Here is a 9,679-nt window from a genome sequence, read left to right on the forward strand (position 1 = left end):
AGTGGCGGAACGGAAATGAATTTTGAAGTGGCAGCTGTCAGATGCCCAAACCTAAGGACTCTCGGCTATGTCCAGTGCCAGGGAAGGTGCCAGAAAGAAGCCCTAGGGCAGCCATTGTGGCTTTCCCTCCCATTGCAGCGCTCACAGCTGCTCTTTCCTGCTTCATCTCCCCACTCACAACGTTCCACGGAACTGGACTTTGGTCTGAATGCCCATCTTCCCCTCACTGGTGGTCCAGTGAGTCTGAGCAATTGAAGGGTTGGGAGAAGATAACCAGTTTCCTGGCTGCTGCTGAGCTCCCTGATAATCAGCTTCAACAATGGGGTCGGCAGCCTGGCCACTCTGCACCTAGATCTCTTTAACCTGCCTAAGCCTGAGCATTTTCCCTTCTGGAGGTCATCAGTTCATGGGAGCCACAAGTATTAGCCATTATTCTGGCCTAAACTGCGGTAGAATATTATTTTAAGATGTGTTACATTTGTTTATGCATCTCTTATGCAGCTGGCTGTTGGTGCCCCAGGGAAGGGGAGGCTAAGGCTCCTGAGCTCCAGCTGAGAGAAGACTCAGTGCATTTGGGGACCATGCCATCTCGAATGAGAAGCATGTATGTGTATGGTGACAAAGTGGAGTAATATCCAGAAGGCTCTTATGGGGCTGGCCAAGCAGACTTTCACACGATCAGAAGTTGGGCCATCGGTTATAACAATTGGGACTGAATGTCTTTCCAGCACTGTGGGGTGGGCCCTCAGAACATGTAAACTTTGACTTGGAGAAAGAAGAGAAACGTGATTCTCATACCCGGTGTGAAGGAGCACACACCACTTGTTATAAATATTTAGGCACAGAAAGTAAGTAGTCACAAGCCACAGTATCCAGATTGCTTTCAAGAACACAGTCTAAAGACTGTGGGAAATGGACACTCAAATTGAAATGTGACCTTGGCATTAAAATATTGACATTTGCATTATTTATTTAAACTCTGCTGGTTAGCCAAGACAATGTGTTAAAGGATTAGAAATGGACTTGTTCTCTTTCTGGTCAAGAATTCGATCAAGGAAAGAGAGACCCAATGTCAAACAACAACAATAATAATAAAAATATGGACTTTTATACCCCCCCCAAAAAAGAGTTTGATCAAGAAAAAAAGAAAGTGATCAAACTATTATACAGACATTTAACTATACAAGTATTCATTAAAAACAAGGTCTGGGGAGGTGGCTCAGTGGTAAAGAGGACCGGCTGCTCTTTCATAGGACCTGCATTTGGTTCCCAGCACCCACATGATGGCTCATAACCATCTGTAATTCCAGGTCTAGGGGCCTTGATGCCCTTTTCTGTCCTCCAAGGGCACCAGTCACACACGGTACACATACACTCAGGCAAAACACTCATACACATAACATTTAAAAAAATCTATAAAAATCAACAAAATTAGGATATGGTGGCACATTCCTGTAATCCCAGCCCTTGAATGGTAGTAGAGACAGGAGGATAGTGAATTTGAGGTCAGCCTAAACTACACAGTAAAACCCGATGTAAAATAAGTGTTGGGAGGCCTTGGTGGTCAGAGGCGGCAGTCTATCATGGCCTGGCAGCTCTTTCTGAAGCTCAGCAACATGAGGGACTCTCTCCCCATCTCTTCCTGCTCTCTGCCTTCCCTTATCTGGAGAATGTCTCTAGGCCTGACTTAATCTGAACGCTGTCTCTAAGCCTGGATGTCTGATTTATCTCTAAGGTGACCCTTGGCATAGTCTCATGCTCGAAGTTTTCCCTCTGCTGCACATATGGTAACTAAGACTTGTAACAGGAGCTCTGCTATAGGACCCTGCTGCCACCTACGAAGCCTCATGATAGGAGCGTGCCACCTAATGCAAATTAGGGTTTCTCCCCAGGCTTCCCAATCCTATACATTTCCTGTATTCTGGAGTAAAGTTGAGCTGATTCCCTGAAGTCATCTCCCAGAGGGCTATCTCCTTCGTGTTCATGGGCCATCCAAGGATCTTTGTCATTGCTTCTGCCCCTTTGGTCTCATGAACTGATGGCCACAAAGACCATGGACATAAAGGGGACCCCACAAATAAAGATACTGTGATGATTAGTTTTAATTATCAACTTCACATGAAGTAGAATTAGGGCTCTGGCCATGTCTGTGAAATATTTTCTTAATTAAGTTGAGGAGACCTGCCCATCGTGGGTGACACCAATCCCTAGGCAGAGGATTCTGGACTGTGTAAATGAGCTGAGCAAGCATGCATGCATTAATTTATACCTCTTTGCTCTTGGCTGTAGATGTTATGTGACTAGCTGCTTCAAGTTTTTTCTCCTTCATCCCCATAATGATAGGCTGTAACCTGGAATTGTGAACCAAATAAACTCTTTCTCCTTTAAATCTCTTTTGTCAGGATTTCCATCATAGAAACAGAAAATGAAACTAAGACACTTACTAAACAAAACACACACACAAAATGAAGCAGCGTAAATAACCATTGAAAATATGTTAAATGTATTATGATATAGCCATGCAGTGAAAGTCAATAAGACTGTTAAAAATCAACTGGTAAAAAATATCTAATGGTGGAAGAATGTATATATATATATATATATATATATATATATATATATATATATATATATATATATATACACACACACACACACACACACACACACACACACACACACACACACATATATATATCAAACATAAAAAACATGTTTTGTTTTTAAAATTACATGTTTGGGGAAGGAAGATGGGGACTGGGGATGTAGCTTAGTTGGTAGAGTGCTTTCCTGGTATGCACAAAGTCCCAGGTTCAATCCCCAGCACTGCATGGTGGCTCTTCCTATAATCCCAGCACTGGATGCAGGAGAATCAAAGTCAAAGAATCCTCGGCTACATAGAGAGTTTGAAGCCAGCCTAGGGTAGATGAGACACTTTTAGAAAGAAAGAAAAGAGGGTGGAGGAGAAGGAGACAGAAAAGAAGGGAAGGAAGATGTGTCTTTGAGTGGTAACTGCTAAATTATTTTCATTTGCCTTATTTTTTTCAATTTCCTGTATCATGAAAATGTACCTATATGTGTATTCACGAGAGAAAATAATAAAAGCTTATTTAAATAAAAGGAGTCCAGCATGCTAGCGAACAGCTCTAGTACCAGAATTCAGGAGGCTGAGGCATGTGAGACCTTGTCTCCAAAAAAGTCAAAGAGAGAAGGGAGAAGGAGAACCAGGCCCAGTGGCATTTGGAAGATGGATGAGAGATAGCCTGGGCTATATTATAGAGACCCTACCTTAAAAGAAAAAAGAAAGTAATAGAGTTTTTATTTAATTACTAATTATTAAAAATGAATAATAGAGTTTTTATTTTCCATTTGATCCAACTTATAATCAACTGGGAAGAGGGAACCTGAAAGGAAGAATTGCCTTGGTCAAACTGGCCTGTGGCTATTCTGGGGGAGATTGTCTTGATTGATAATTGATAAGGAAGGGCCCAGCCCACTGTGGGCAGCACCATCCCTAGGCAGGTGGGGCTGTGATGTTTAAGAAAACGAGCTGAGCAGGAGCCTGTAAGCCATGTTCTTTGTGGTTTCTGGTTCAGTTCCTGCTTGGGTTCCTGCCCTGATTTCCCTCAGTGATGGACTGTGACCTGGAAGTGGAAACCAGATCAGCCCCTTTCTTCCCTTAAGTTGCTTTTGGGCGGAGCTGTGGTATCACAGCAACAGAAAGCAAATGAACAGAGCCCCATGCTGGACTACGTTATCATTTTGAATAGCTGCGTTTCCTGAGACCCAGCTGTCAGTCGTTCAATACATAAGCCTCACAACAGTTCTATTAATAAATGTCACCATTATTGTTAAGAATTATGGCACGAGAGGGGGGCGGCCCCCGAGGGTATTCCGCGTGTGCAGGGGAACATGCTGGGCAGATGCAGCAGCCGGATGGACAGATGGACGCCATTCGGGCATGGTGGCAGTGGCCAGTAATTCACAACCCAGACACTGCATCCATGTGGAGAGTTTATTATAATAGAGAGATAAAGAGAAAGATAGGAAAGAGACAGGAGAGGAAGGAGAAGAGGAGGAGGAGGGGGGAGGAGGAAGAGGAGGAGGAGGAGGAGGGGGGAGGAGGAGGAGAGGTGTGTACTTCCTGGGAGGAAAAGGCAGAAGGGAGGGAGAGAGAGGAAGGGGTGGAGTTTTTCCTTAGGATGAGGCTTTTACGTCAGGATGGCGCAGGGCAGCGCCAAGGGGGTGGGATTTCAAGGGGCAGATCAGAATAGTAACAATTATCAATAACTCTCAAGTAAAGGAATTGACATAATAGTTTAAATAACTTCCCCTAAGGCAAAAATTTGTTCACTGAAGGAACAGGATTCGAACTCAGCTCTCTCTGGCTCTGGTGCCTAAATATGTGTACCGGCCTGCTGTCTCTCTGTGCTGTTGTCAAAGGTGTGCTTAAGATCTGATTTGGCTGGACCTTTCAGGAGGATCCCGATTTTCTACGAACGTGTTTCACGTGCTGGAACGTCAGTCCTTAGTGTGGTGGGGCTGAGAATGTAGGACCTTGAAGGGGTGAGGGTGGGGCACTGATAACTGGGACATTCCTCGTAAAAGGGGTTAACATCATTTTTGAGGTACACGGAGGCGACAGATCACCTAAAACAAGTAAGCTAAGCTCCTGAAACCTTCTGGCTTCCTGCCTTGTCATGTGATCTCTCCCACTCCCACTCCCATGATGGCCGGGAACTACGACAGCCTCCACCACAGCACTGCATTTGTGAATTTTAGAACTGTGGCCTAAATAAACCTCTGTTCTTTGTAAGCCTGAGACTCGAGTATTTTTGCTGCGGTCCTAGAAAACAGACTATGATATATCCAAAGTTCCTAACTTAAAAAAAAAAAAAAGATTATAGAACCCATTAAGAATTTGAAAGCCGGGCGGTGGTGGCGCACGCCTTTAATCCCAGCACTCGGGAGGCAGAGCCAGGCGGATCTCTGTGAGTTCGAGGCCAGCCTGGGCTACAGAGCGAGTTCCAGGAAAGGCGCAAAGCTACACAGAGAAACCCTGTCTCGAAAAACCGAAAAAAAAAAAAAAGAATTTGAGCCTAGCTGGAGAGATGGCTCAGTGATTTAGTACATAGATTGCTCTTGTAGAGGACTCAGGTTCAATTCCTAACACCTGCACAGAGGCTTACAACCGAATTCCAGTTCCAGATGATCTGAAGCCCGCTTCTGAGCTTTGTGAGCCCTGAGCACAAACATGCAGGCAAAACATTCATGCACATAAAATAAAATAAAATAAAATCATATATATATATATATATATATATGTATATATATATATATATATATATATATACACATATATATATATATATATATATATATATGGGCAACAGCAGGATGTCCAAGAGGAGTTTTGGTGAGGGTCCAGTGATGATGGTGTGCCAGAGGCCAGAGGACTTGAACTCATCACAATGAACATTTTGCAGGTGGGGCTGATTGGACAAAAGGGTCTGATGCATGATACACTGCTGCTCCCAATGCCACTAGGATGAATGAAGAGAAGTTGGGAAGATGGAGGAGTGAGGTGAGAGATATGGAGGGCCTGGGAGGTGAGTGGAATTGGGGTGCATGATGTGAAATTCCCAAAGAATCAGTAAAGAATTATGTTTTTTTAAAAATGAGCCTAAGTGGGGAACAAACTGAAGCAAGGTGAAGATAAGGGTAAGCCTGGACAGGGCTTGCCCATGTTCCCAGGTTAAATCTCCAAGCTAAAAGGGAAAGGGTTTTTCTAAACTCAACAGGAAATCCATCCAGCTGAATAAAATTAGTCAACAGGTGGCCAGACAGACATTAACACCAACTCCGGGTCAAGGGTAAGAAGAAATGAAAAATGAGAGTGAGCCAAGATGTGCGTAAAAATATGGATGGAGCCCTGCAAGGTTGTCCAGTAATTCTAAAGGCAGCTGTGCCATCAGGGAAACTTGCCTCTGTGGCTTCCTGGAGGAGGGGGAGTTAGGCAAGTCCAGGGGAGAAAGATCTTCCTCCCATCAGGAAAGCTACAGCAGCACTTGATGACAGTGAAATGTCCTGAACAGGGACCCTGGCTGATTCCTACAGAATCACAGTGACGTGGAGATGTAACTGAAAGTTTTCCTGTGTCCCACCCGGTCCTCAGCTGCTCAGACCCAAGTAAACACACAGAGGCTTATATTAATTAAAACTGCTCAGCCATTAGCTCAGGCTAACTACTGGCTAGCTCTCACACTTAAACTCAGTCCATTTCTGTTAATCTATATGTCACCACATGTTCTGTGACTTTACCTGTGTGCCAGTACATGCTGCTCTCTGGACCGCGGGCTGATGTCTCTCTGACTCATCCTTCCACTTCCCAGAATTCTCCTTGTCTGCTTGCCTGCTTATACTTCCTGCCTGGGTACTGGCCCATCAGCATTTTATTTATCAAACAATCAGAACAACACATTCACAGCATACAGAACATCCCACAGCATGGAGATTACTCAGGCTTTCCCCACTGGTCCTCACGCTGCCCTGTTCCCATCATCCAACGTGACTCACACACTTTCCTTCTTATAACCGCCTCCTTGCTCCTGCCCAGCTCCAGAGTCAGACTCCTGTATAAATGCTGATGCTTGCCATGTTTGAGTGTCCCCCATAGGCTCATATATCTGAGTGATTAGTCACCAGGGAGTGGCACTCTGGATTAGAAGGATTAGGCGGTGTGACACACTCTCTCTATTGATCAGGATATAGTTCTCAGCTACTACTCCAGCACCTGCCTGTGTGCTGCCATGCCCCCGATGTGATGATAATGGACCCACCCTCTGAAACTGTAAGCTAGCCCCAGTTAAATGCTTGCTTTTGTGGGAGCTGTTCTGACTATGGTGTCTCTTCACAGTGCTAGAACATTGACTAAAACAGAAGCTGGTACCAATGGCGTGGAGCTTACCACCTATGTGGTGAGCCAAGTATTTTACAGTTAAAATAGTGAAAAATGACTGAATAACTACTATCAGATTGGACACATTTCCATTGGTGTGGGGAAATAAAATTTCCGTCAGTTTCATATCGTTCAGATTACTGTTCACATTCATGGTTTTGTATTATTATAGAATATAAATGATTCTCATTTTGTGGGTAGACAAAGTGAGATTTGGAAATTGTAAATAATTTGCACAGCACATGACCAAGATTTACTTTTCAGTCTCCTGCCTCAGCTTCCCAAGTCCTGGGACAGAGGTATGCAGCACCACATCTGGCAACCTTCTATCATGTTTTGTTTTCTGGGTTTTTTTTTTTTTTTTTTTTTGAGACAGAGTCCTACTGTATAGATTGTAACTGGCCTCAAAGTTTCCTATGTAGCCCAGGCTGGTCCCAACTAATAATCTTTTGTCTTTAGCCCCTTGAGTTCTGGAATTCCTGCCATGCACACTACATTCAATTTCCTCCATTTGATTATAATAACTTCCACCTTGGTCTTAGGAGATCACCCTGCTCTCAGGAACCTTCCCTGAACAAGCTGACACTTTCCCAACAGATTTTCAGAGATTCCTCTTGGTCAGTCAGACACACCCAACCTCTTCACTCTTGCCTGTGGAAAGCTTTACACTTGGGACTGCAATTTTTGGTGACCATGAATACGCGGACCAGCCCATTTTTGTTCAATTAGACCATTGATTTCAGAGTCCAGTCTTTCCAAAATGGTATTCTCCCCCGCCATCCCTGCCACCCCAGCCACCCTGCAAACACCTCTCCCAGCCCCATGTGCTACCTCGTTTGGTCCCTGTTCCTTCCTTTGGTTCCATCTTCCTTACCCCAAAACTTGAATCTTAAAATCACTTGCTGTTCAGCAGGTCCACTCTGAATAGGTTCGAGACGATTGAAAACAGGTTCATAAAAACACTGTGCACGACTGTTCATAACAGCTATGACGGGTAATCTCGACAGAGGACAGGGTTTACACACCTCTGGATGTGTCTTTTTGAGGTCTCACTGAGCAGGGAAGATCCACCCCAAAAGTAGACAGCACCACACCCTGAGCCAAGGTTCTGGACTGAACCGAAAGGAAAAATCCAGCTAAACACCAGCATTTACGTCTGCTTTCCTAACTGGGAATACAGTGTGACCAGCTGCCTCACGCTCCTGGAGCCATGCTTCCCCATCCCCCATTGTAGACCCTTGAAGTCCCCAAAAGAAACCCTGTCCCTATGTAAGCTGTTCTTTGCCGGGTATTTGGTCACAGCAGTGAGAAAAAACAAACATGTAGCCCCAAAGTGGAAACAACCGAAACATCCAGTCTGACGGATGAGTAGGCAGATTATGGTGTAACCGTATGTAAGAAACCAGGCGCTGATGTACACCTTGAATATATTATGCTGATTGAGAGAAATTATACTAAGTGTGGTGTGCACCCTATTATCTCAGCTACTTGGGAGGTGGAGGCAGGAGGATCAAGAGTTAAACTCTTCCTTTTCCACATAAATTTAGATCGTTCAAGGACAGCTTGGGCCACGTGAGACTCTACCTCAAAAACAAACAAACAAACAAATAAAAAAAGAAGAAGAAAGACACAAAAGCTACACATTGCACAATTCATGTCCTAGGAAATGTCCAGGGGATGAAAAAAAGTAGGTGTTTACTTGAGTGTAAGCAGAGAGGAGATCTGGAAGTGACTTCAGACACACAGGAGACTTAATGTGATTCTGCAATTGGTGGCAATGTCTGCACAAGGTAGAAATTATACTAGACAAACCCCAGATGATGCATCATCAACACTATGATGATTATTGTTATGATTATGATTTGATATGATTGAGACAGGTTCTCACCATGTAGCCCTGGATGGCCTGGAACTCACTTTGTAGACCAGGCTGCACTCTAGCCCCTAGAGATCCCGCCTGCCTCTGCCTCCTGAGTGCTACAGATGGTATGCTTTAAATGGTGAAATTCATGTTACATACATCGTGTCTCATTTTAGAAATTAATCACCTGTGGTTTGAGTCAGCTAAGGTTTCCATTTTGGATTTTCTCATCTGGGAAGTCTGGATTGTGGAGTATGGGTTCACTCTAAATAAACGTCAACAGTTATAATTTCAGGAGAATCCTTTAACAAGACTGTGGGCTGGGAGGGATCAACTGTTCCTGGCCAGTTCTCCCTCAGTCCGCACTCACTTGGGACGTTGGGGCTGGCAGGTTAGAGATAAATCAACTCCTTCGTTTAATGATAAGGAAAGTGAAGGCTTGGCCGTGGTGGGACTCCTCAAAGTCACAGAATGAGTGAGTGTCTCATGCTGGGCCTACAACCTGGTGTTGCTCTTCCTGGGAGCACGTGCTGACTTACACAAGAGACTTTCCTTATATTATCAGAAGTCCCTGTTTCCAATGGCAGAAGCACTGTATTTCCAGTGTTTTCCCTAATATCTGAAACTAGGTTTATTTCAGAGATATCTTTTTTCTTTTTCTTTCTTTCTTTTTTTTTTTTTTTTTTTGGTTTTTCGAGACAGGGTTTCTCTGTGTAGCTTTGCGCCTTTCCTGGAACTCACTTGGTAGCCCAGGCTGGCCTCGAACTCACAGAGATCCGCCTGGCTCTGCCTCCCGAGTGCTGGGATTAAAGGCGTGTGCCATCACCGCCCGGCTTATTTCAGAGATATCTTAAGAGGTG

Source organism: Peromyscus maniculatus, chromosome 19 (genome assembly GCF_049852395.1).
Source record: "Peromyscus maniculatus bairdii isolate BWxNUB_F1_BW_parent chromosome 19, HU_Pman_BW_mat_3.1, whole genome shotgun sequence".
NCBI lineage: Eukaryota > Metazoa > Chordata > Mammalia > Rodentia > Cricetidae > Peromyscus > Peromyscus maniculatus.